Genomic DNA, 27,204 nt, shown 5'->3' with positions numbered 1-27,204 from the left:
TGAAGGCATTGTATCTGTTAATACATTTTAAATGTTTCTTTCCTCATGTATGTGATTATAGTCTTGGGAATTGTCTTCCAGTATTCTGCCAATGTCTTTAACATTTGTTTTACTCTTTAAGAAATGCATAACGGATGTATTTCCTGGTTTTAAACTCTGTAATAGGAAGAAAGGAACCACAGTTTTCCCATCTCAGTGATAGCCCGAAACAGGATGTGGCACACAGGCATACAACAGACTTTCACCAGGCAGAGGAAATTAACTGGCTACAAATTAGGGAAAGTTCACCAGAAGTCATTGCTCTTCATTTATGTTTAAGCAAAGCTTTGAATCTCTAGGGAAAAGGACAAATTATATTATAAATTGGATCTTTCTGCATATTAATACACAGTATTTAGATACCCGTGTTGACTGCAACTGTGGTAAGATCTTGCAGACTGTATAGTAAGTGTTATAATTGAGCTCTGTCTTATCTCCTTCACTTTTTTAAATGAATGATGTTTTAATGCTACTGAATTAAGTACCAATGCATGTTTCCATGGCCAGATTCTGCTGTGTTTTGAAACAGTGTGTGGTGGGAGTGTATATAATTTACCCAGATATGTCCTGTCAGCTTTTTGGTCCTTATTCTTTTCAGTGCCTGGAAAAGAGAGATTAAGTAGCAAATCTTCGAGACCTGTACTGCATTTGAAGCTGCTTCAGAAAACAAAAGAAATCTTCTATGATTTTTCTAAAGTTAATATAGACTAATAGCAAAAAGCCCATGGTCAGAAACATAACTGTTAATGAAGCTTGAAATACGATTTACTATGAAGAATCTGCTGAACAGTGGAGGGAGCAAAAAGGTGTAACCTCTAGAATAGCATAGTACTTTGGAAAAAAAAAACAAGTTTTCTTTTTAAGTAAGCTTTGATTGCAACATTTCTTTTTCATAGTTTGCTGATCCTGTGCTGCTGAGTGCCTATAGCCAATGCATTGAATTCTGTACGGATGAAAGTGATTTACTTCTGCTGTTATTTTTATATGAGAAAGCAGTAGGAAAGGAGTGAGACTTCCTCTCTGGAGGATACCACCACAACCCCCTGCCACTCCCCCTTGAACTTCCTACACAAAAATGTGTAGTAATGCTTACTGTAACAGAGATATTTTTAAATTATTATTATTTTATACTCTGTAGCACAGAATTAATCCATAGGATGCTACAGGTAGAGATAAATAGCTTAGCTGAATGACATTTTTCCTTGTTGCACTAAATCTGTTTTGATAGATGACATATGCTAGGAAGAGCTCTTCAAAAGTAGGAGATGAATATTTTAAAAATTGCTTTTGTCCATTTCCTGAAGCTTTTTCTTTTCTTTCTTATTAAAATTTCATTTAGAGTATGGTTTAGAAGGCTTTCATCCCTTCTTGCAACTTATGTGCCTTAATTCCTTACTTGTAAAATGGTACTAATATTTCATCCCCCTTCCTTGGTATCTTTCCTCCTTACTTTTGCTGTGTTACCTCTTTTTGTATTGAAGACCCAATGTTGACCCTCAGATTAGAATTTGCATTGCTTATTACCTAGGAAGGCAGTGGATGTTGTCCTGACTGGTGCTACTTAAATGATGGTTGAATATTAATTTCAATATTTTTCTAAAAGTGGCAGAATTCTGACAAAGGTATGTGAAGGAAGAGTTTGCAATGAGAATGTACCAGGAAAGTATTGTCAGTTCTGTTTAGCAAGTTTATCCGTGGTTTTTCTCCATTCAGCTATATATCTGGGAATGGGTGATACTTTATGGCAATAGAGGATTTTGTATACGTTAATGTTTTGAAATATTTCAACTGTGGGACTCCAGCAATTCTAATAACAGTAAATTAATGGTATAGAAGTCTTAATATGTATATGGTTTACTAATTTTTTGTGATGTCTTATTAGTAATATTAAGAAAAAGGTTATATTATCAGTGAGATGTGATCTGTAGAAATATGTATACATAGAATAAAAGATTTTTATGGAGATCTTATTCAAGATGAGTGAAAATATTTTAGCAGTAATACTTCTGTTTGAGGGACTTGTATTTGTTGTCCTGTGTTTGGCACACAGAAAGGAAAGGAGTTTGGCTTTTCGAGATTGTGTTCCTTCTCTGCCATATATCATCAAGTGTACGTGACACACTTCTGCCATCTCCATAGGAAATTCTGAAGAGCAGATGGGAATGCCGTAAGGAAACCAGCTGATGCTCCTATTGATTTATTTTCCAATATCTTTCTCCTTTAAAAGTGAAGTACATCTGATAAACGTGAGAGAGAGTTAATTTGTGTAGCCATGTGGTCAGCTGGAAGGAACATTAGAAGCGTAAAATTTCAACAAATCTCTCACCTACAGAACTTGTCCTGTCAAAGCTTATAAATGAGATGCACTAGGAAGGCTGTTGCCAAAGTCATGTTTGAATGCTTTCAGTCTGGGGGTTAGTAACTAATGTATATAGTAATCTCAGCCAGGGTTGTAGGCTGTTTTGGTCTTGGTTTTGTGATTTTTGAGGAAGAGTAGTGGTGGTATATCATTACAGTAAAACTTTGCATTAAAAATGATTGTGCTCTTAATACTTAATGCAACAAGACTTGTTAATGGAAAACCTTAGCTGTTAAAATAAGTGTTATATATACATATATGTACACACACACGTATTAAAAATGTTTATGTATATTTTTTTTAAAAATTGAAAACAGGATGCTACTGTTCATTGCTGTCTTATGGGCTATCAGGTGGAACAAGTAACAAAGTGAGTAATATCACACTAATGCATGGCTTCAACTTGAACTCTTTTAACTTCCTGTGGCCCAACATAGCATGAGGATTTCATGTGAGACTTGCTTCCTACCAAATGTGGGTTGGCTGTCACAGTGGTTGATTGTGAAGTGGATGTAAAGCTGCTGGGGTGCCAGTTTTACATTCAGCCCAGACAGGCAGTGAAGAAGTACTTGTCTCAAGGGCTTTGTTCCTTCCCCCAGGTAACTTTCTATATTTTAACATTTAACCATCACTGGATTAAGATCCAGAAGCAGTTTGATAGTGGAAACCACTTTGTCTTCCTTCTAGGGTGTGTCCTGACCTAATAAACCAGAGTGTTTTTCTCCAACTGAGTTAATCCTGGGTGCTGTTCTATAAAATGGTACAATATCAAAAAGTGCCACTCTTTTTTTTGTGTGTGTGTGTTTGCGGGTCTGATGTCCCTCAGGGATGGGAGGAATGTGGGGCTGAGAGGCTTATATGGCATCTGTGAAGCACTGGTGGCACACAGTGAACTTCTGGTCTTTATCCCAGTTGGTGGAACTGTTTGCATGGGGTTTTTTGTTTTGTGTATGTGTTTTTTTGTTGTTATTCTTGGTGAAAACGATTGGAGTTGCTGCTGTATTTTCCCTGAAGCTCCAGGTATGGCTCCACAGCATGTATTGAACAGTGTTATAGCAGGCGCTGACGGAGTTTCCATTTTCTCCCTTCCTTCTCCCACAGCTTCCCTTTGGCAAGCACTCCTCACACCCTCTTCCAGCTGCCTCCCTGTGAGAAAGGAGTGGAAAATCAATCCAAGAGGAAAAAATATCTCAGTGTTTCTTCTGCTGCTTTAGTGGGTTGGTACCTTGTGGAGCAGCTGGGCAGCACAAGGGCAGGAACAGCCCGTGGAGGGTGAGGACAGAGCAGGGGAAGAGGCCTGCCAGTTTGGGGGGTGGAGGAGAAAGGGAAGGGGCCTTTCTCCTCACAGCAGCAGGCAGTGGTGGGTCTGCAGCCATGCCCTATGGTCACTCCTCCTGTCTTCTCAGTGTGTATTGAGTGGAAATTAGTGGGGGAAGCACAATTGCCTGTGGGCTTCCAGGCATGGTGGACGCTGGGTAGGAGGCACGTGGGACACACATCAGGCCTTTGAATCTTGCTCGAGCTCCATTCAAGGCGCACAAGCCCATCCTTCAGGGGTTTCCAAAGTGTTTTTCCAGTCCCTTGGCTTAAGAGGCTTGCGCAAAGCATTCAAGAAAACCTGTGTGTGGGAGACAGAATCTGACTGTAGGCTTTCCTGAGTCCCAGAGGTGAATAACCCATCAGCTAAACCCTCCTTCCTCTCAGAATGTTTTTCTTTGATAAGAGCACAAGCTCAGCGTAGCAGAGATGCTGAACGGACACAAAGGCGGTTTGTAGTGGGACGGACGCAAAATGAGGAAGCGTCACTGGAAAGGATGCAAATATGTGAGTGGTGGGACTTGGACACTGACATGTACTGTGCTCCTGTTGTTTTATAGTCATAACCTGTAGCAATGACTGGCCGTGCCTTTTTTTTTTTTTTTTTTTTCCCCTTCTGGAAGAGCAAGAATTGGCAACTTTTTGCCATTGCTGCAGTGGGATGTGGTCAGTGCTTGTGTTCTGTGCCATAGAGATTTAGAGTTCAGATTAAGAAAGCAGCATGTCCGATTCAAACAAGGAAATACTACTTTTCCCTTCCTTATGCTAAGGAAAAGCAGAGAATTCTTGCAGCTTTCAGGTTTCTTTGTAACTGTTACAAGAAGACATGCTCACTTGTTTTCCCGCCCCACCCACCCCTTTCTCTTTTTTTGTCCTCCCAGGGTTTAGCAGCCCTGTTGGGCTCTCTGGCTCTGTGTCAATATAACTGCTTGTAGACACAAATGGTATCAGGCTTTAGAGGTGCAGAACACACAGTAGCATTAATGTAACGTGGTTGTGAATACCAATAGGGCTTTATCTGTGCCTTCTTTAATGATTTTTTTGTTGAATATGGCTTGCTCTAAAATAGCAGTTCAGGTCCCCTGTGTGAGTTTTGACACTGCTGGACTCAACAGCATGGGTTTTGTAGAGCCTAAAATACTAGCAGAATAAATAAGTAAATAATGGAGAAAGCAAACAAACAAAAATTATGAAAGATGCAACCCAGGAAAAAAACATGTTAAAAGGATAGGTAGGAGTGGAAAACCAAAACAGTTTGACTTCTTGATAACAATATGTAGCTGTTCTGATTTGATGCATGTCTTCCTTTTCCCCCTCCCACTATGGTGTCCCTGTTGTCTTTCACATTAACCTTCAGTTGCAGTGTTGCATATAACTGCTCCATGAGTCCGGTTCCTGCCTTTGCTCCCCTGCTGTGCCCCCCATTAAGCTCAGAGCTGGCAGCTGGGGAGACTGGGTGTGATTTGGAGCTGTGAAGTGCTGTATCAGCACATGGGAGATTAAGGTTTTTAGTAAATTTTTCTCTTACTTGGAGAGGGGAATTAGTGAGCTCCTAAAGTCACTGGATTTATTGGTAATCTGTGCCTGCTGAATCTATTTATTCCCCCATGTTGCTGGCTCTACTCTTGACAGGTGCTGAGAGGAGATTTATAGAAACTGCAATTATTTGCTAGAATGACTGAAATATCTGAGGATTATTTAGATGTGACCGTTTATCATCTCTCTTAGTTGTAGTTCAATAATGTAAATGCATAGGCTTGAGTCTGGAACTTTTTAATCTACTTCTCTGCTGGATTTTTTACAGGCTTCATAACTAAATCCTGCTACCAATGGACTACTACATGTCTGATACATAGATTTTGAGGGTAACTTTTTTCTGATTTTTAGTTTTGTTGAAGTAAAATTATAGGGAGAGCAGAACATGACTGCAGATGGCTGCTGCTCATCACAGTATAAACATTTGGGTTGTGTTCAGCTGACTTGAAGTGATTGTGAAAAAAAATTCTGAAGAAGAATTTCTGTATTAGTTCTCCTGTTGACATTTCTACAGGACACCTTTTTGCAAAACTATCATTTTTTTTTTTTTTTTTTTTTTAAATATCCTTTTGTAGCTAAGTTGTACATCACCAGTTTTTAGAGGAGGTATAAGAGGATGAGAAAACAAAAAGAAAGCACTTAGAGAACTCATTCTGGATGTCCAGATCAATAATTGAAGGAAGAAACAACAATAAAAGCAAACCATTAGCCTTGCTTCAGGTTTACAGTGAAACAAATAGAAATCAGTGTGAGTTTTGCAGTTATTTGAGAAATTAAGAAATACAACCTCTGATGCACCTGGAAGCCTGGAAGAGAAGTCCAGAACTGGTGCCTTGTATGGAAAAATCTGCTCCAATGCCATTTCTATGGTTGTGCTCATCTGTTGGCAAGGTCTTCTACTTTTATCACTGTTCCTGACCCTAATTTTGACTGTTCAGGGAAGTAGGTGATTTTTGAAGAAGCAAAGTCCAAAACTGGTAAAACCAACATGCTTGCAATTTGACAGCAGTACTCAGCAGAGAGCCAAGACTATTTGGGACTCTGTGCTACCTGTCCTATGTTTCTTAGCACTGAACCAGCTGATTTTGCAGCTGTTTGGTCTTTCTTGCAGCCTGGATAGGACTGAAGGTTGTCTGAATCAAGCAGCTGAACTTCACTCGGGTAAGATAAAGATGACATTGACTGAATCATAGGAAACTAGGCAGAGAGATGGGAACTTTCTTCCTATTTCTTCTGATTTTTGTGCTCCTCCTGCTCCACAAAGTTTTCCACCTACAGGTACACTGCTTGGAGCACTGTGCTGTGAAGTGCTTCTGTAGCACAGGGTCTATTGCTTTGTCTTTCTAGTCCTTCCTTGGTGAAGAGGCTGAGATGATTTTGTTTCTTTACAAGCCCTGATGCAGTAGCCAGGTCCTGCCATTTGATATTACATTAATGTACTCTGTCTGGGGTTACTTACCATGATTTCCACAGGAGTTGGTGCTACTGTAAAATGTGCTGTTTATTCACAAGTGTATGTGCGTGCCATTCAAAGTAGCTTTTAAAATCATACTTCGTTTTCTCTGCTTCTCTTACTACAAGTTGGTTATGTTTGGTTTCAGTGTCTGAGAGCCTGTTTCAGCTGGATGTAGCATGGTTTTGGTGCGGATGTCATGTTCTTGAATTTACTTTTTTTTTCTTAGGCTTGGGGAGAGCATAAATTTATTAGCCTTCATGGCCTGTTGTAAAGACCATTTTCTGGAGAGTTTGAAGTGTGTCTGAGGCTTTGAGTTTCTGGCAGCACCAGTCACACTGTTTCAGCTGATGCATGGATGTATTTTTGCAGTAATTTTTATATGTTCACCTTGGTCATGGCAGGCATGCTCATAGACCCTGAAGAAATGAATATATTGCAAAATGTTTTTGATTAACTGATTACCAAGTTATTATTCTAGGAAAATCTGAGAATATAAAAATCAAAGCTGAAATTAATAAAATGAGATGTGATTTGATCAGAGGTCACAGATCTGGAAAGTTGACTGACTTCCATAGCAACATTAGACCTTAATTTCAGTTTTTTATTCACATAAAAGCATTAAAATGCATTAAAGAAATCAGATCTATTCTCATTTTGAATCAGGATATTGTACTCCTCCTCTTTCCTTAGGTCTCTTGAGCTTCCATTTTAATCCTTGAAAAGTCTGAGCAGGCACACACAGCGAATATGCAAATGTATCTCTTTATTTTGGGGCCTGTTGACCTGGGACCTGGTCAAACTAGCACTGGAAAAGTACTTTTTTTTTTTTTTTTTTTTTTTAACAAAGAGGAAATTCCATGTTAACTTATGCCAGTTAGCTGTCAGACTTCTCTTTTGCTCTGTATCAGGTGTTGCTGGATAAGGATTCCAGGAATGGTTTCGTTGGTCACAAGGAACTGTTCCTAAGCTTTATTCTCAAACTGAATCAAGACTGTTTAAAATTAAGTCTGAGCAACTTTAATTTCTTTCTTGTACTTGTGTGTTTTCTTTATATCATTATAAATTCAAAAAAACCCAAAAAAGACCTCTCACCTGAAAGCTTATAATCAACTGCTGGCTTTCATTTCACATGCCTGTAAAAAACAAAACCCCAGATAAACAGAAAACAAAACAAAAAACAGCCAACCAAACCCCAAAATACCCCTCTCCCCCCCCCAAACAAAATCTTCCTCTCCCCACCCCCACACATGTGTACATTTTCAGAGAGCCTGGTAAAGCAAAACTTTAATTTTTTTTCTATGGAATGCATTTCTGTACATGGATGGATAGGTGGGTGATGAAATGAGCATGTTGTTAAATCTATATTTATATAAACCCAGTAAATTTTGGTTATGAAGAGAATGAGGCATAGAGAAAAACATTATGGATACTGCAACTGTAATAAAACAAGAAAGATAATACAAGAAGCTATTGCTCCAAAGAGGCTACTAGTGCATTTTTGTTTCCCTTGTTTCATGGTACTGTGTGAAGAAGAGAAGTTATGACTTACATTTATGGAAAAATCTATCTAGAGTAACTTTCTCTAGGCCCCATGCTCTTGTGCTTGGCAGGAAATGCGTGGGAGAAGATGCAGCAGATTGTTTTGTAGGAGGAGTAGCCGTAGCCCACTGCAAACATCAGAAATACCCTGGCAGCTGCCTGTGACCTGCTGAGGCTTTCAGCTTGACTGCCTTGGTCTGTGCTGTGTGTGTGATGATGGAAATGGCCAGGCAGTGGTCGTCTCTCACCTTTCCTCTCCACTTCTAAAATTGTATGTGTCATTTACAGCACTTTGTCTGCTTGACTGCTTGGCACCGTGTGAAACTCTTCTGTCCAGTGCAACCGGACTTGTTGCTCCTTTCCCTGTTTCCTTTCCCTGTTCATAGGAACAAAATAGAGTATTTGCTTTAGCTGAATTAGTAGGCTGCACAGATATAAATCTAAAATAATAAAATTATTCTGATCTGGGAGCACCTGAGGAGGTGGGTCCCTCCCTCCTTGTTGTGCTGCCCCTGCGCCTGGCTGCCGGTGTTGCCGAGCCACTTGTCAGACAAAGTGAAATTCCCAAAATCATACTTATACACATGGTAAACTCATTTTTGTTTGGGTTCCCTTCAGCTGAGCGTCTGTCCTCTTTTAAACTTTCAGCACTTCTTATTCCTGAGATATTCTCGTCTTTGCTAATTGATCTTTTCCTCTTTACAGAGTCTGGACTTCCTCTCAGTATCCTATTTGAAGTGCTTATTCATCTGAGCAAGTCTTCAGTCTTTCCTTAACATTTATTCCCTGCTTGGAATGGGAGTATGAATAACATTTGTATTTTTTCAAATGAGGTACTTCCATGTTTAAGCTAAAGTATTTGAGCACAACCTCACTAATTTCTTTGGTTTCTGAGATCCAAAAGTCCCCATTGCATTTACTTTTGTCTAGTTGATTCTTCTCACTGAATTATGATACACACAGTAATTTTTGACAGTCAGCTCTTGTATCCAGTCTTGATTTCTCACTAAGGCAACAGTTAGAATAGATTTGTGTCGTGTCTTGTTGTTCATGAAAATAATCTCGTCAATAATAGGAAAAAAGCTCTCAGATATTTTTTGAACAACATTTGTCAAACAAGGTGAAAGAAGTGTCAGAAAGGGAAAAAGACAGAATTTGCCACATATAGATGTAGTTCTTTGCATTTCTAACTTTTATGTACCCACTCACCTTACTACTTGCAGCAGGGCTGAACTCAGTATTAAAAGAGCTCACAGGTTAGCCTAGACCTCTGTGCGCTTGGTGCACAGGCTTTTGCTGGATTATAGGGATGTCCAGAAGAGTTTCCATCAAAGTTTTGCGTTCAGAGTTGGTAGCCTACCTGAGGACTAGGGAATAATCTTGACAATTCCTAGACTGAAGAGTCAGAGAGGAAGGAGGAAACAGTATCATAGAAGAGTGACATGCTATGCAATAATTTTTATGCTTTCTGAGTGCCTTCCTCTTACACAGTCAAAGGTTGTCCATGCCTTAAATAAATGCATTATTTTTCAGGAAAGCCTATATCTCGGATGTATGAACACAATAATTTTAGGGCTAAGCTTAACATGCTGACACCACTGCAAATAGGATGCATGTGCCTCGCATCTGGGGTGTAGTGGCTTGTTAATAAAACTGTGACCATAAACTGTGCCAACTTTTTTCCAATGTCTGTTTTCATTATCACTGTTTATGCATTCAAACCTGAGTGCACATTTCCTGAGTGAAGATGCTTTTTCTGTGCCAAGCATGTAGAATTTTCTGAGCAAAGGCACACTATAAATGCAGTGTGTGAAAACCAGTGAGAGCAATAGCATTAAGTGCAAAAAGCTTGCAAGGAGTTTAGAAATTTGGCCCATGACATGCAGAAATGTCTTTGTGTGGGTTTTCTCCCTTTTCTCTCCTTGGAGATGTGAATGCCTGCGTGGAAAACCTCCTCTTACTCCTTGCATTTAATTTTTTTCCATTACTGAAAGAAATCCAAGTTCTCATAGTTCACATGAAATGGATTCAGTCCAGGGAGATTGTTGCCCTGTCCTCATTATTAATCTAGCAGGCTTCATACTTGCAGCATGTCGCTGTGCTGTGAAGAATATAGAGGGCAGAGTCGCCTGCCGGGGGGATGGGAGAAGAGGCGGCCTGGCTCCCCCCGGTACCGAGCAGCCTTTTCAGCGGCGATTTCACGCTGATTTGAGCATGAGCCAGCCTAAAGCCAGGCCGGCCCAAGACGCCGTTCCCAGGGGCCGGGGGAGGGGGTGGGGAAGGCGAGGCTCCGATGCGGAGCTGCTTCCGCTGCGGCACCCCCCGCCCGACCCGGCCCGGGGACTTGCTGATCCTGGGCCCGGCTGCCGGCCGCGAATTGCAGACAGAGATTGCAAGACCTGCCCCAAAATGAGTCATGCTGTATTTAATGAAAATAAATATTTAGTGCATGTTTTTCTTTAAGACCCTCTTGTGTGAGACTTACTAAATGTCAGTGTTTAACCGGAGTGCAAACATAGCTTTAATTAGAAAGGATGTTTTTGCTTAAAGCTGTACACCATTGTTGACCGGGGTTTGTAACTCCGTTATTGATGACTTTTCCTAACGACCTGGTCTGAAGATTCCCAAACCACGATCCCATAGATCACTTGGGTCTGTGGGGAGCTGACACACTGTGGCAGCTGCTGTTAGGCCTCTTGCCAGAGATCAAATCATGCGAAAAGCAGCTAAGAACACTTTTTCTTTTCTTTTTTTTTTTTTTTTTTTTTTTTTTTCCTTCCAAGCAAGCAAGTGCTGTCTGTTACAATCCTACAATCCTCATGTGGAGAAGTGGTCCCTGGCAGCTCTTTCAGGAGGAGTCATTGTAACTTCTTTTCCTGTAACTTCTTTTCCTGTGCTTGCTTACCTTTTTTTTTGTTGTTGTTGTTGTTGTTTTTCTTATGATTTATGTGCTTTGATGATGGATTAATACTTACTCCTACGCATCTCCCCCCCCACCCCTGGGTATTGATAGCTAGGTGACTTCTGGTGTAGAAATCAACATTTCTGGTCATCAGAATACTTGGAATGTTCCATATATGGTCTCTTTTCTTCTGCATTCCTATGCAGAATTTGAAAGATGGATTTACCTTACAAAGAAGTTTACTATTTTGTGAATCTTAAGTGTGACAGTTTATTTTTTTCTTTCAATATCACAATGTTAAGTACCCCATAAGACAAGTTCCAGACAGATCCTATTTCAAGAAGGTTTTGGAAATAACAAATTTTACATTTTTTTTGAGCTGTACATTTAGTCCATATTAATTTTGTTGGTTTGTTTTTGTATCAATTTTTCTTATTACTATGCTAGTCTCTAAGCCTGGAGAATGCTTTCCCACAAATAAAAGGTTAATTCTTTTTCTGTGGCTCAGGAAAGGATAAGACATTTTCAGATTGTGAGAATATTTATTTTTATCATATTGACAAGGATGTTGGGATGAACAAATGCTTTTCTTTAAGGACAGCAGCTGGTTCCAGCCCCCAGGTTTGAAGTATTTTCAGTCTCATCTGCTTACAAGCAGCTGGAAGCAAGCCTATATGTGCTGCTTATTTAAGAGGTTGATGTACTTTCTATGGGGAATGCAGAACTGGATCTCACAGAAAGGAATATATTAATGTTGTCAGTGATGAGTTTTAATAAATTGAGCTTGCACCAAGTGCCTTTGAAAAAGTGCTTTAGTCTAAAAGTCCTTTTGATCTTCTGCAAATAAAAATACCAAATGTTTGACCATTGCCAGATTGCATCTGGTAGCTTAGTTATTTTAGATTCATTGGTTTATTTAGTTATTTTAGATAAAATTGAAACAAATATCCTCCGCCCCTGGAAATTTTCTTTTATTGATATTACTTTTACATTTCAGTTACTGGTAAGGGGAGTAATGCCTTTGAACATCCAAAACCTCACATAAGGACTTTCTTATTCATGGCATATATATGATAATTTTCCCTACTCCATGCACCTGGCATCTAGCACAATATAAGTCAGTAGCAGAAAAAGGATTCAGTGTCAAATATTTTCATTGAGATGATGTGTGTTGTTCAGCTGCTGTATTGCTATACAGAGAGTCTAGTAAGTGAGGAGAGATTATTTTTACTTGAACTATTTTCATGATGGAGGGAAGATGAGGCAGCAGGAAAGTGGGTCAGGCTGAATCTGCCATTCTTTGTACAGAATTAAAAAAAATCGGAGATTTGGTGAGAAATGGACAAGTTTAGCCCCTTCTTTCGTTGCTGTGTGCACATTCTGTGTTCTCTGGTTTTAATAAAACTGGTAATTCTGTTGGATATCTTTCTTAAATTCCCTGCAGTTAACATATATTCAAGATGTTTCGTTCAGGAAAGTTCTCCTCTTTCCATATGCTAACTGGGGAGCTGTGAGCAGCATGGCCTTGAAGTGAGAGCAATGCTTGCTTCCATGAGAATGACACTGGTAGACAGTGTAGGGAAAAAGATGACAGTGTTTTCCTAGTACCATGTCTGCTCATGCAGTGAGGTACTTACTGTATGTCACAAAGGTCTGTGTTTACAAAAATATGTTAATTAAAAAAAAACCCTAAGAACAATAAAATGTAGTTGAAGATGTGTTTATGCTTAAAATGTATACAAGCCTTATTTATTTTTCTAATAATTATTTTAGTATTAATTGTTAAATGTGTGAATAAGTTCCGTTAAGTGATCTGTAGCACGGAGCAATGGTAGCTGAGGTCATAAAATGTTGTCCAAGTTTGCCTTGTACCCTGTTGCAAACCGAGTTGCATCCTACAGAGAGCAGTTCCTCTAGATGATATTTAGCTTAGCATGCACGAGTGTTCCTGGATTTATTTTGCAGATGCATGTTTTCCTCCTGTCAGTGGGTTCAAAGAGTCTGGATCCTGATACTGTTTGGCTACTTGAGTCAGGGCATTGCAACACAATTCCTACATGCAAGTTCCTACCTTTGGCTTGCCTAACATTCAAAACCTTCTTAACTGCAATACCACTATTATTATTCTCGCATGTTAAAGAAATAGCATAGGGTTGTCACTACAGATTAAATATTCATTGCCCTGATTTGCAAAGCATGTTCTTTAACTGTAGTATTCATTTTTGTGAAGCTATTTCGCATCACTATTTTCTCTCATATTTGATGTGACCTATATTACATGTGCACATCATATTGTTTCATTGCAGTAATGGTGTATCTAACAGCCCATTTCTCCTCCTCTGTTCAAGAACCTTGTTTTTGTACCTTAAGAGTGGACACTTCTGCAATTCTTTTTGGCTATATGCTGCTGCTTTACCCTCTGACACGAGACACGCATCTCTTTTCACAGCAGATCCTTGCTGCTTTTAAATATGCGGAACACTCTGCTTGTGTAGGTGAAGATCTAGTAGCAAGGTTTGAGTAAAACAGAGCAGGCAACTGAGCTTTCTCAGCAGCACTGCACTGACCTTTGGAGGACAGGATTAGCGTGTGTATCCTCAGCACGTTTTTCTAAAAACGCAAACAGACAGCATCTCAGCCCTAGGATAAGTCTGCTCCAGTAAATAGATAGAGATCAAAGGATTTCATATCATGAAGAGATGCTATCAAATCAGAAGGCATAAGAAAAGGGAAATGTTTTTTAAAAGGTCTCGATCTAGTGTGTTTCCTCTCAAGAACATATGCTTCTTTAATTTGATGAAAATTTTGGATCACTCATCCAGTACAATTTTTTCCTCATCCATCTTTCCTTTAATATATTGGCAGTTTGTGAGCTGGGGAGGAGAGCTATAGGTGGACCATAGAATTCCATGTATCTTTCTATTTTTCTGCTGTCATCATTTTTTGAGAGTAACAGCAGAAACGTGGTTTGCAACTCTCATATGAGTGTAAAGAAAAGACACATCTGCCAATATAAGGTTGATATGTATCCATATGTCTTCATCAGTGTTTTTTCCCATTTCTTTAATGAGAATGCTTCAGCATGAGTATTATTTCATTACCTCTGTGTTTGCAATTAATGATTGTAATTAATATCAAGCTGTTGTTGTTATGATATATCATAGTAGTGTATTTCTGAGTGTTTTTTAAAAGTGATTTCAAAATCAAATTGTGGGATGTTAAATATAAATGTTGATAAATTACTATAAAACAACATGTGAGTTTGAGATACCCAAAAGTTATGGGTCATTCTTAATAAGAAAAATCATGGAATTATAATTTTTGTGTTTGAAGGATTTTCTAGGGTTGCATAACTTTGTAGTAAAAAGAAATTAAACTGGAATTCTGTCCAGGTTTTCTTTAGGACTATCCTGTGCGGCATTTCAGGATCATTCAAAAGGAAAAATTCCTTACAAACTAGAAACTAAAATGCTCACAGAAATGTGAATGGAGGGGAGATTAAAAGGGGCCATGAAGTTGTGTATCATGAGTATGTGAGATAAATAGGAGCCCGTCACAGTATTAGATCATGATAAGGGGGCAGCTAATATCTTTGTAGCTGTTCTGCTAAATCCATACTTGATTTAGAGTGAAGATGCTTAGAGTTGTGGGAAGGCATACTCTGTTACAGGCTGAAAAACATCCTTCTGGCACCGAATTGTCACCTCTACAATGGCACTTGCTTTACTGTTCCACTTGCACCAGAAACTGTGGCTGGAGTGAGAGGAGCTTCCCAAAACATGTTTCTGAGATTCCAGAAAGTTTAGGCAGCTACTCTTCAGTGCTTGGTCCTGCTTCTCTGGGGTTTCAATGCCCTGGCCCTGTGTACAGTGCACGTGGGTAACACGACTTGATCACTCTTAGAAACAGTTGTGTCAGTCGCAGGTTGAGATGTCTCCAGGGAATGCACTTCTGGGAGAGGCGTCAAAATTAGGGTAGTACCGCCCATTTATCTGAGAGAGAGATGCGTCATTTTTAGCATTCTTGAAAAATATTTTCTGCTTGTTTTGGTTTCACTCTGCTAAATTGTTAAATATTGCTTGTTCTTCAAAGCTGATTAATAAAGATCTTACCATATTGTTTGGATTAAAGCAGCTTTAAATTTCATTAGGAAAATAGTATGTAATGATTATATTCGGACCTCATCTTCTTTTTCTTTTCCCCTGCTAGTATTATCCTGTGGTGGCCTTCAAACAAGGGATCCTGTTAGATTCTCACTGGGTGGCCAAAAAGCAGAAGATTGCAAGAGTTATAAAGATTCATGTTTGTTTTGGGTGGAGGCTTCAAAGACTCCCAGGCTTCCTCACACAAGGATACAGTCAGGAAATGGGAAGGCAGGGAAAAAAAAAATCTGAATCTGTTTTATATATAAAGAGGATCACAGAGCCACCATCCTTGCACAGCTTCAATGGAAAGGAAGTATAAGCATGGATTTCTTTGCACTACATGTCTTTGGTGTTTGTATTAGTTGCCATTGATATAGCTTCCCTTTTTTTCTTTACTTGTACACTTCAGTAATGTAGAATACTGTGATACATTCATAAGGCAAAATGTAAACAGTGTGCTAAAGCTTAGTGACTTCATGTGTATAGTTTGAGGTGTTGGATGATGGGATGTATTCTAGTCCATATGTTCTGCAGATTCCAATTAGTAAGACCCTCCTGCTGCTATGTGGGGTAAAGTATGAGTTAAGATTTAAAGCTTTATTTTTTTTATTTTTTTTTTTTATTTTTATAAGTTATTGAAGGAATTACCTCATCAGTTCCTTCCAGTACTGAAGATAACTCACTCGAGTGGCTTGCCCAGGCTGGTCTGTATCTGGAGAGCCTGTGATTTTGCTGTAGATCACTCGTGTTCATTGTTTCATTAGATGATGTTAAGATATGGTTGTAAATCAGAATTGTAACACGATGTCATGGATGTCTGCAGGACCACAGGTCTTTTATATACCATGTCAGACTGTTGGCGCGTAAAGAATTGTGCACTGATATGTACTAAGGACGGATGAAAATTAAAGAAAGACATTACTTCTTGTACCATTTAATCAATTGATTTCTTTCATGAAAAAGGAAGGAAACATTTTCTATTAATATGCACCACTAATATATATGCTGTTAGTGGTGTTATCTGTTACATTTGAAATAGCTGGTGGCCTTGGTCATGAAAAAAATGTCTGTGTGCTCTCTAGATTTTTTTTTTTTTTTTTTTTTTTTTTGTGGTTCCCACCTCCCACTCCCTCACTTTTCTTTTAGGAGGCTTCCAATTAAGGAAGTTGCACAAAGGAAATGGTTCATATTGTAGAATGGACACAGGCAGCATACATATGCATAAGTAGATGCTGTGGGGGAGTCAAGGCTTTCTCTCAAAGTCACTATGGAGCAGAAATCCCATAGAGGAGTGACTCAGGAGGACTCAGTGTACTTGAGTCACTTCTTTGAGTTTGTTACTCTTTGTCAATAATTTGCCTACATAGGCACTATTGCTTATGTTCCTTGTGTTCATGAATAAGTTGAACTTTACATCGCTTTTGTGGTGAAGGAGCTTTTTGTTTAAGTGGAGAACTGAAGTGACAGGACATCTAAGCAGTGTCTCTGTTTGCAATCAGGGGCATGCTGCAGAGCACCCCAGTGCCCTAACCCTGTTGGGGTGTTTCTGAGCTCCATCTGGGTCTGTATGTATGGAAAAGACAGGAGTCTTGTCCTGTCCTGGTGTTGGGATGGAGCTAGGGACTCCTCTAGGTGAGATGTTGTACAACTGAGCTCAGTAATGGGATATAGCCTAAACCTGGCTTGTGCAGGCAGCTGAGATCTCGCCCATGTTGCTGCTGGTTGGTCAAATGACTACGTGATGGAAGCTGAACAATCTAGGACACTTCATTTTAAATCACAGCTTGTACACTCACCCACTGATTTAATGAAACTGAAACTGAGGAATGAGAGCAGTGTTACAAACCAGTCAGAACCCAAGCTGGTTAGCTGAACATTAAACAGCACTACATGGGAAAAAATCAAGCAAACTTCATTTTCTTGGCAATAGTTACCCTTGTTTTCCATTTTAGGAGGATCTAGGGTTCTGTGAAATATAACTAGAGATTGTCATTACGGTCCGACTCAAGTCAGCTTCCCAAGACCTCTTATGCTCAGCACTGACTCTTAAGTCAGCTCCAAAAATTCTGTAGATGACTAAAAATAGATAGTGCAGCCTTTGGTTGTTGGAAGATTAATGGTATAGATTCTATGGATGTAATTTATAATTGCAATTGGGAAGGTTTGCTTGTCTAAATCTTACATAAATACTTTGAAGCAAATATTAAATTGGGGCGGGGGGGGGTGGTGGTAGTGGGATTTTCTGTTTGTTTGTTTTGGGTTTCTACTGGACTACTTGTTCCAAGAACCGACTTCAGTTGCACTGTAGTGGCAGAAAATGAAACCTGATATAACTTCCACTAAGGGTGAGAAGATCAAAGCAGTTTTGGAAATGAAACCTAAGCCTGAGAACTCTACCAAGTTTGTCAGTCTAAAGACGTTCCACCAATGAGCATCCTTGCCACAATACATTCAGAGATGAGAAGCCTTACAAATCAAAGTTGTGATGGCCATTACACCAACAAAAATCAGTTTTGTCTCTGGAGTGTCAGATGTTCAGCTTTTCTTTCCTGCTGCCCTGCCTGACACTCACTGCTGTAAAACCAAGCAAGCTCTGATTATTATTTATGCTTAGGTATCCTTATGCTGCAGTGATGTTTACTATTGTATAAACTACGGTAACATGATAACATTGTTGTTTCTAGTTCTTGTTTGAAGTAATTGATTTTATCAGAGGTTAGAATAGTTTGTTGTTTTTTTTTTTAAGGCAACAATTCTCCCTTCTGAATTTGCTTCCAGTATAATTTAAGTGTATATATATTCTTACTATTAATGTGACTAATAGTGGTATTTCTGATTATGACGGTATTTTCTTTCTGTGTTCTAGAAATACATTCTAATCCTTTAAAAGAAGGTGATTAAAAGTGAGTGACTGTCTGAAGATACACAGAAAAAAATAACCAAAGTTACTGTATGACATCTTATTTGTAATTTCTTGCGGTACCCTTTAGGAGCTTGAATATAACATCATCTTTCCTCTCTGCTGTGTGCTTTTCCATTTGTTTTTGTATCAGGAAAATAGACTCCTTTAAAAAAAAAAAAAAAAAAGTAGAAATGAAGTTAACTCTTGCATTGTAATGGATGTGGGAGTTTTCTCAAGCCTGGATTCTTCAATTATTTTGTAGTGAATGTTGCAATGTCATTGAATGGTCACAGCAACTATAAGCCGTAGGGGAAAAAAATAGTCAATATTTGCATTGCTGCTATTTTTTGGAAAAAATGGGGACTTAGCACTGTAGAATATGTATATGTAATAAACTTTGGAATTTTAAGTAAAGTGAGAAGGTTATAAGAGGAAAACGCCTGCATTTTTTATGAGTGTGACTCATAAGGGATATGTTTGATATGGTTAATATCCGTTGTTTTTTGTCTGCCTGAAATACATGGTCTGAGAGCACAATACTCCTTCACTTGGGTGATCTTTGGCCTTGATGTGTTTTTGACATCCAGTGTCTTTAGTTAGAGTCAACTGTGTTTTCTTAGTGTGTGCCAGGGGTAAATGCTACCTCAACACAGTCAGGCCAGATCCACTCCCTGTTTTATGTCTTTACAAGTCCACCATGTCAGGTGGAAATTGAAACTCTCAAACCCCATCTAAACCCACGAGTCTGGAACTAGCTGCAATCTCACTGCATTTGGTACATGTCCTGGCAAGCACACACAAGCTGCATTTGCTGATTGCACCGTCGGTGACGACAGTCCTGCCGCACTGTCCCCCCAGGCTTGAGTGTTTGTACAGTCCCATGGGACACTGTGTGCAGTCGCTTCCTGAGCACTCAGCACCCAGGTGTGCAGGACGGCAGCACAAGTCCTGCTGTCTTGGGTGGGTACGTGCACCCAAACTACAGTCTCAGGAGGAGGAGGAACATGAAAGCTTAAAAGGGGTTGGCTCCCTCTTGCTTTTCTTGAAGGGGAGCTCCTTCTTGCTTTTCTTCAAATGGATATTGGTGGTGCTTAAAAGAAAACCGATAACAACAAAACCCCCACCCCCTCCCTTAGGTTTCAGGTCTCTTCCTCCCAGCACTAGGAGGTCTGCAGTTTCAGAGGAGAAAGTGGTGTGAAGGTGGAGGTCTGTCTGCAAAAGGGAAAGCTGGTGTGCCTTTGGGCAATGTCCAATGAGAAAATAAAACAAGAAAGATACCTGCCATTTTAGGTGACTTCATTATTTTAGTGGAAGAAGGCATTAGATGCATATGTTTCTATTCTGCCTGTATCTGAGGAACTGGTGTTGGTACTGGAGGTATTTGTGTTCTGTGTCATTCCAGACATCTTCTAATATGCAAATGTCACTACTTACTGAAAACTAAAAGCAAGTTAAGTATAGAACTAAAGCCATCTGGTAGTTCAGATACAAAAGTTAGATAATTAGCTGTTCTTGCCAAGGGACTGTGATTAAAATAGGCCATCTTTATAATAGTGACTAGTTTGCAGGGACTTCCTGAAAGCCACCTGGGATAATGATAATGAAAAGAAAAAAACTAAGAAGGAGGGGGTGGTGGTGCCATTGTAGCTCATGATGACTTTTGTAAGTGAATAAAGTCAGCTTTTAATCTGAAGACTGTTTGTTATTTTGCTACTTTGGAAAGAAACACAGTTTGAATTTTCTGGCTTTGTTTGGCAATGTGGTGCAACTAAGTCAGCCTGGTTACTGCTGGGCATCCTTAATATTTCTGCATAAAGTTCTGGTTTCATTGTGTACACCCTGATTAACTTGTGAGTGCTGTTGGCATAACTCATTTTCAAAGACCACTCTAACTTGTGTAACCTGGTGGGTCCTGCTCAGGGAATTTGCTCCTTTTGGGAAATTAGCACTATTAAGAAAAATGAGATGAGGAAAACCATCAGAACACCATTACTGCACTGTTCATTATCATGTGATCGTAGCAATATGCATAGCAATATTAGTTTAATATTAATTTATATTGATAGATATTTTTAAGGAAATAGCTGTTTAGCAGGTAGTGCTTAAAAGTATCCCAATTGTATAGAGGGAGGAAGGATCTGTGAAGATTCAGCAGCTCCAGTCCCTTCTCCAGCTCTACTGTGGGGGGACTCCGTGCTCCCTTTTGCCTTTCCTGCTGAAATCTTGTCGTCCTCATCCAAGAAAATCGCAGCAGACAAACCACCAAAGGCTGAACAGCACTTGTTATTTCCTGCATATGGATTCCTTAGTGGATGCCCTATGCCAATGTGATAGAATAATTTTAATCAGTGAAGTCTGACCTGAATCTTCTTGTAAGCTGGGTCTCTTTGGGAACACAGTGCTAAGGGCAGTCATACTAAATGGACTAGTAGGATAAAATACATGGATAATGAAATGTCAAAGGGAGAATGATCCATCATTGGTGTGATTTAATTAAATCTATTTTCACTTCAGATGGATAAAAATGCTAGATGTAAATGCGATTAATTGAAACTTATTTGGTACTTTTTTTTTTTTTTTTTTTTTGGCAGTTGCTGCTTATTTGATAATTCTATTAAAGAGCTGCCCATGCTGTTTCAGATAGAGGTTTGTAGGAGCTCCAGTGTGGCTGTAATATTTTCTCATATAGGATGTGCTGCAAATCTCTTTTGAAATGTAAGCAAGTTGAATGCTTAAATTAAATTGTGGGCAAGAATTAAAAGTACTCTGGCTTTTGTGTGCTTAGCTTCTCCATGCAAAAAAAACCCTGCTTCTAAATCGTTTCATTAAATGGAGCTTTTATGTCCCTTTATTCCTTGATTAGGAAAGCAATGATTTGAAAAATTCAAGATATTGAGGTCTCGAAAGTGTCAGGGATGCCAAGCTTTTAGAAAACATAAGTAAACATTTCAGCACAATATGTTTAAAGTAAATTGCTGTGAATGTTTGTGGATGTACAGATGTTTCTGATCAGTTTAATGGGTCAAACTTTAATATTATTAAAAAGACGATGAATGTACATATGTCTGATCAAGTTAAAGTAAGTCTCTAAATGCACTCTTTGTGAAACAGCTATGTGATGCATCTAGCAGGTACTTATCTAAAGCTTGTTGTAAGAAGAATTGAATCTGAATATTATCTTTAGGTATTTTCTTTTTTAATATGGAGAAAATGAAACAATTAAGAAATGCTTTTGAAGTATTTTTTTTAAACCATCACAAGTGAAGATCCAGAGTCTAGCTTCTGAGGGTACGAGGGCAGGTTGTCACTCATGCTTTAAGTTCTGCCTGCTCATGAGTTGTTTCAACATCCTTCTACATACACTCACCCATTGACTTGGCTACATGGCTACAGTTCTGCCTTTTTTTTTTTTTTTTTTTTTTTTTTTGTGGTAAACTGTTGCGTTATGCCTGGACAATCTGACTTTCCAGCATTCCTCACATTTTTATTGTTATTTGCTTACATGGGAGAAAATGGACTGAGAAGTTGACAAACAAGCTGAAGCAGGAACAGGCTGTTCTTGGTGCTGTTATTCTTCCTGACTTTAGATAAATCTTGAAAGTGAGCGTGACTGTCAAAGGTGTGAGATGAGTGTCTGGGCTTGAGCACTGTTAAGTGTGAGTGCTTTCTTAACAGCAGCTCACTTGGGTTGAATTTAATCTGGTTTTAAAATTCAGATCTTTTTAAGAATGAAAGCTTGTTTGCTGATGTGACAGACCTTTAGATTTTTTTTTCCCTTAAACTGTATTTCTCTAATGTGCCAGTGTTTTGCCACATCTGTTTCTTGATGAGGTGTCTGATCATATGTTTTGGTTTCATCCTGTTCTTTGGGCAAGTCAGTGAAATTCAGATTTTGTTGTAGATAAGCCTTTGGCCTTTCAGTTGTTTCTGCCTTGCAAATAAATGAATTCCTGCAAGCCAGTGAGTCTGCAGCTCCAGCTGTGACTATAGATGAATGTTCTTGCAGGGTCATATGCTGTAGCTCTGAACCTAAATAAAAGGATTAACAAGAGTTCACTTGGAGGAAAAACACTTAATTTCACCATAATAACTATGAAAATCTGTAGGGAAAACCAATAAAGCTTTAGTATTAAAACTGTTAACAAGTGATTATCTCACTCTGACCCCTCTTCTGCTGTTGTAATTTTGGAACTCTTACAAAGGATGGGATGGAGCTAGTTCATGTTAGTACTTTAGTTCCTGACCTACAAATGACCTTATTCTTGAAAAATAGTTCCTAGTCTGGTTCTTCTAAAAGGCAATGATGATGTCTGTGAAGGAAACAATGTTTTATGATGTGTTTTATGTAATCTTCTGCCCCAAAAGTTTGCTTGGTGCGAATGGGTGCCATGTAGACAGTTATGCTGAGACCAAGCCTGACAGCCAGCAAGGCTCAGATGATGCATTTCATTGCTGCACAAGAGCATCTACGTTTTCCCCACCTAGCACAAACTGCTTTCAGTGATTCCTGGCAGAAAGGGAGGACTTTCAGGGTGACTTTCTCAGCTGCGTACACAGATCTTGTCTCCAAGCTGCACCTCTGCCCAGGAGTGGAGGAGAGCAGGGGGGCTGCTCACAGGAGGCTTTCTCACCCAGGGGTATCTCGGTGGGCTGTCCATGGCTGGGCTATGGTCCCTTTCTGCTTAGCAAGTGCTGTGAAGGGCCATGCCACTACTTGGGGCAGTAGTCTGGTCCTTGAGGAGGGCTCTCCCGTCTTAAATGGAGATGTTGTCAGGAGAGGAGGGAAGGAGTTTGATCATAGTGTTCTTGACTCTTTCCTCAGCATTGTAGAACTGCTAGCCTCAGGCAGCACTATTATCCGAGTAGTCAAATCAATACTTGTATCCATTTCCTTGGGACGGAAAACAAGTAATTAAAACTGACTGATGTGGCTGCCTTGCTTGGTTTAAGAAATTAAACAGACGAAAGTAATCTAATTTTAAAGGTTAAAGCCCTAATATCAGCTTTGTATTTTGCTATATTTGGGCTTTGGAGGTGGTCAGTGAATCATGGTTGGTAGGTCAGTGACCCTCTTGAACCCCTGGCTAAAAAATGCCACAGCACCCATCTGGGTTGCCTGCCTGGGAGCTCCTGGTGTTGAAGCCAAGGCACGAAGGATGGTGCATAAACAGGTCTCCCCGGTAATAGTCCAAGGTGCTGCCTGAGCACACACATAGCACCAAGAACTGGGGAAGCATTTTAGGTTCTGTCATGTGCTTTTTTGTTCCTTATCAAAGACCTTCCACTTTGAGACATGCTTATGTGTCTAGGATATATTTACAAAGAAATATAACTTGTAGAAGTATTTCTCAATCTCTGTTTTGTCAAAAGGCCACCTAATATATTTTCAGAGAAAAGAAAAATCTATGAACAACATTGTGCTGTGTTTCAAGAGTGGTTTTCATTTGCAGCCAGATGAGAATCACATTAAACTCTGAATGTTGACCCACTCTTTATTTCTCTCCTGTTGTTTTCTTGCTTGCATGCTCAGGAATGTGGTTTCAATCTTTTCCTTCTCATAATTATTTTGTGGACCACCTTCTGAAGCTATAGGGACCACCAGCAGTACATAGGGATGGCTGAGGAACCGCAGTCTGCATAGAATACCGTGTGAACTTTTGTTCTTTGCTCTAGCCTTGCACTAGTGGTCTTTGAGCCAAATGTTTCTGATGGTCTCTTGTTTAATGTCCAATGTGGCTTTGATTAGTCACAAGTGGCAAGTATCCTCTAAAGGTAGGAATTAAATGCAGTCACATAAATTAGGCATGGTCCTTTATCAACTTTGTTTTATAATCGGTCGGTTTGATTTTTGTGACTGTAAGTTCAGGTAAGCAGCCTGTGATTTTAGAGGTGTTCTCTGTTTTTCCTATGTTCTTCAGAGATCTTAGTGAAATAAATGACCTTGCAGAAACTGCAGAAACTGTTGGAAGAGACTTGAGTTTTGTAAGCATAGTTTGTGGAAACAGTTGTTGTGGTATTGCTAAATGGGCTGATTTTGTTTTAATCTGATTGGATTTCCAGAAACTTAGGGTTGTGATGTGAAAAATTGAGACCAAAGCCACTGCAGGTAATGGTACAACTATCACGTCTTCTCTCTTTATGTATGTTAGGCCTTTTGTTGTTGCTTTGATGAGTTCACACTAAGAGGATTTAAACATGGACATGGAACTGCAGTTTAGGGTTTTCCCCTCTTCCCTCACCTTGGAAAAGCTACTTAATAGTTTGAATGCGCACCAAGTTTATAAGATGCGGTTTGGATAAAGCTAATTTACATTAGCAATTAAAATGTTCTGTAGCTGAAAAATGCCGCTAAATCGGTCTCCACTTGGAAAGGCAAGCTGAGTTCTTTCTGTTTCACAGCTCATCCAGAAATTGTATTCAACCACGTTGTGAACTGTAAGCTACACCTGGGTAATAACACGGAAACATTCCTCTCCTTTTTGCTGCTACTTGGATGTGAGAATGGAGGGAACACAACTTTTTTTTTTTTTTTTTTTTTTTTTTTTTAAGGCTAGTTTGATTTGAGAGCTAATGAATTGATTTCTTTTTTTTTTAATTTAATTTGTAAGCAGAGCAAATATGAGTGGAGTCAGTAATGAAATAAGAATATCCCCTGATGATGCAATTTTCCAAGTTATTTCTTAACACAGAGATGCACAGAAGCCTCTACTGTGTAGTAGTTCTTTGAACTTCTAAGATAGTTACGTAAAATCGGTGATGTGAAAGGATACAAATTAGAAAAATAATTGCAAATCTATTTTTCCTTACATAAATCATAGAAACATCTCATTTTTATGAAAGCATTTATGTGCATGTACTAGTATTAGATAAACCATTTTAAATTCTGTAGATAACGAGATGGGCATCTGCATGTGGATTTTGTAAGCTTCGTCTCATAATAAGTGAAGTGTAGTGAAACATGATTGTAGCCACATCCTGAGTGCTACTTTGTGAGCCTTATTTACTGCAGTAGGAAACTAAGGTGTTCATGAGCAGTAACTGCATTGAAGCAGGAGAAACTAGAACATTCTTCCATGTGTTAGATTGCTACAAATTGGGTGGGAACTGCTGAGAGATAATTTTACAACGTGTATAAGGAAGAAAATGTGTGATATAGGTGTATTTCACACTGAAATGTGGCATCTTTCATAAAAGCAGATCTGCTGGCATTTTCTTGTGTCCTAGAAAACATGTTTTGTCCGTGTAGTTTATGGTGATATGCTTGCAGACATAGGAGATAATTACAGTACATGAAATCTGAAAGGTTAATTTGCTAGCTAGCTTACTGCATAGTGACTCTCTGTTCATCAAGTAGATGCATGCAACATTAGCAGTGCATGTTTTTTCCAATTTAGTATTTGCTCTAGAAAGAGAAGATTTTGCAGAGACACAGTATAGCAATTGTAAGTTGCAGAGCATTTTAAGATATTTGTGTTGTGAATATAAAGTCAAAATACATCTCTCAAGAATGCTGTGTCCAGAATTTTAGAGTATTCTTTATACCTGAATGCTTAAGAAATATAGAGCTTTCCAGCTGAAACTGGAAATAAAGCAAAAGTATTAAGGATAAATACACTTCATGTCTAGCATAAGTAATTCTTTCTGTAAAATATAACTATAATTTGGAGATGTTATTTCTTTTCCTGTGAGAACTGAAAAACTTCTCTGTATACAGTATGAATAAATATCAACAAGTGAATACATGGGTGCAGCATAGTTGCCAGATCATTAAACCAGCTAGGGATGACAGCTTCTCTTTAGATACTTCTGTTTTTACATATCATTTTGATGTTCCATTTATAATTAGTCTTATTAGTAATTGTGTTTCTTGTGGTTCTAGTTCTGCTTTGAATGGCTGTAGCGTAACATTATTTGAATGCCTGAAGAAAAAGTCTAAGTAAAAACCACAGTTTAAAAAAAGAATTGTCTGAACAACAAAAAAAAATCTTGTAAGTTCAGCATAAGACTGAAGTCTGAAGTATTATTGTTCTACTTGTGTGGATTTGGTGACTTTTGTATTGTGTAACATGTCTATATTTCTTTTTAGCATTTAGGTCTTCACCAGATCTTTCTGTTACGTGGTTGCTGAAGCATTATCCTGGGACAGCAGTAATGATCGATGAACATGCTCCAGGTAAGAAATCAGATGTATGCCATTTGGTTGTTCTTTAACTTCCCTCACATTGTTTTGGTTAAGCTTCAATGGTAGCAGTCTTCAACATTACAGCATCAAAACTCACTGAATATAAAGTATAAATCTCTTGTCTACATTATTGTTTACATATGTGTCTCTGTAAATCATTGTAAGCAGGCTTTTGGTTTTCCTCCTAGATTTGGTAACTTTGACAACAGATGACGTTGTGTGTTGAATTGGCTTTTAATGATTGAAACGTTATTACAAAATACGGTCTGTCACTTCTAACTCTTCTATCAACCCAACTTCTCCTGCAGGCATTACTTCCATCCATGTTAATTTATACCAGATTGGAGCATCTATTCCAGAAGGCTTTAATTCTCTAAACCACACTTGGCCTGCTAAAATATTTTTGAGGTTTGCCCCTTACTGAACTTTCTACCAGTCTGCTAATACTTTGGTAAAAATATTTCCATGCAGAGGAAAACAAAACACAACACTTCGTCAGGTGGTGGTTTTTTTTTTTTTTTTTTGGGTGTATGTAGTGAATTCCAGCCATATCCCATAAGGGAGATGTCTCCAGCAAATGGTGGTCTTCTGCCCTTTGTGATCCAATTTCCTTCACACAGTTTTGCACATGGATCTGTAGTGGTAATGGCTAGTCTGGTGCAAGTTTATACTGTGTCTCCATGTGTCTCAGTTTGTTAAATAGAGACTTAATAAGATTAAATTCCTCAATAAATCTACTTCTAACAAAGACAGGAATAGCCAGCATGTGTGTTTCTTTGCACAAAAGAGCAAACTCTCTTCCTCAGTCATCTTGTGTGCAAGAACTA

General features: G+C 38.9%; 1 long non-coding RNA gene across 3 annotated transcripts in view; it reads left to right on the top strand.

Moving 5' to 3' along the window:
* The window catches only part of LOC135578813 (uncharacterized), a 284,707-nt gene that overhangs the window by 54,030 nt on the left and 203,473 nt on the right, over positions 1–27,204 (top strand). For all 3 annotated transcript variants that reach the window (XR_010470931.1, XR_010470932.1, XR_010470930.1), the window contains exon 3: positions 26,282–26,368. This is a non-coding gene — a long non-coding RNA (uncharacterized LOC135578813). The remainder of the gene's footprint in view (positions 1–26,281; positions 26,369–27,204) is intronic.

Source organism: Columba livia, chromosome 2 (genome assembly GCF_036013475.1).
Source record: "Columba livia isolate bColLiv1 breed racing homer chromosome 2, bColLiv1.pat.W.v2, whole genome shotgun sequence".
Classification (NCBI taxonomy): Eukaryota; Metazoa; Chordata; class Aves; order Columbiformes; family Columbidae; genus Columba; species Columba livia.
Note: the sequence above shows the minus strand (reverse complement) of the source record. Positions and strands in the feature narration are given on the sequence as shown.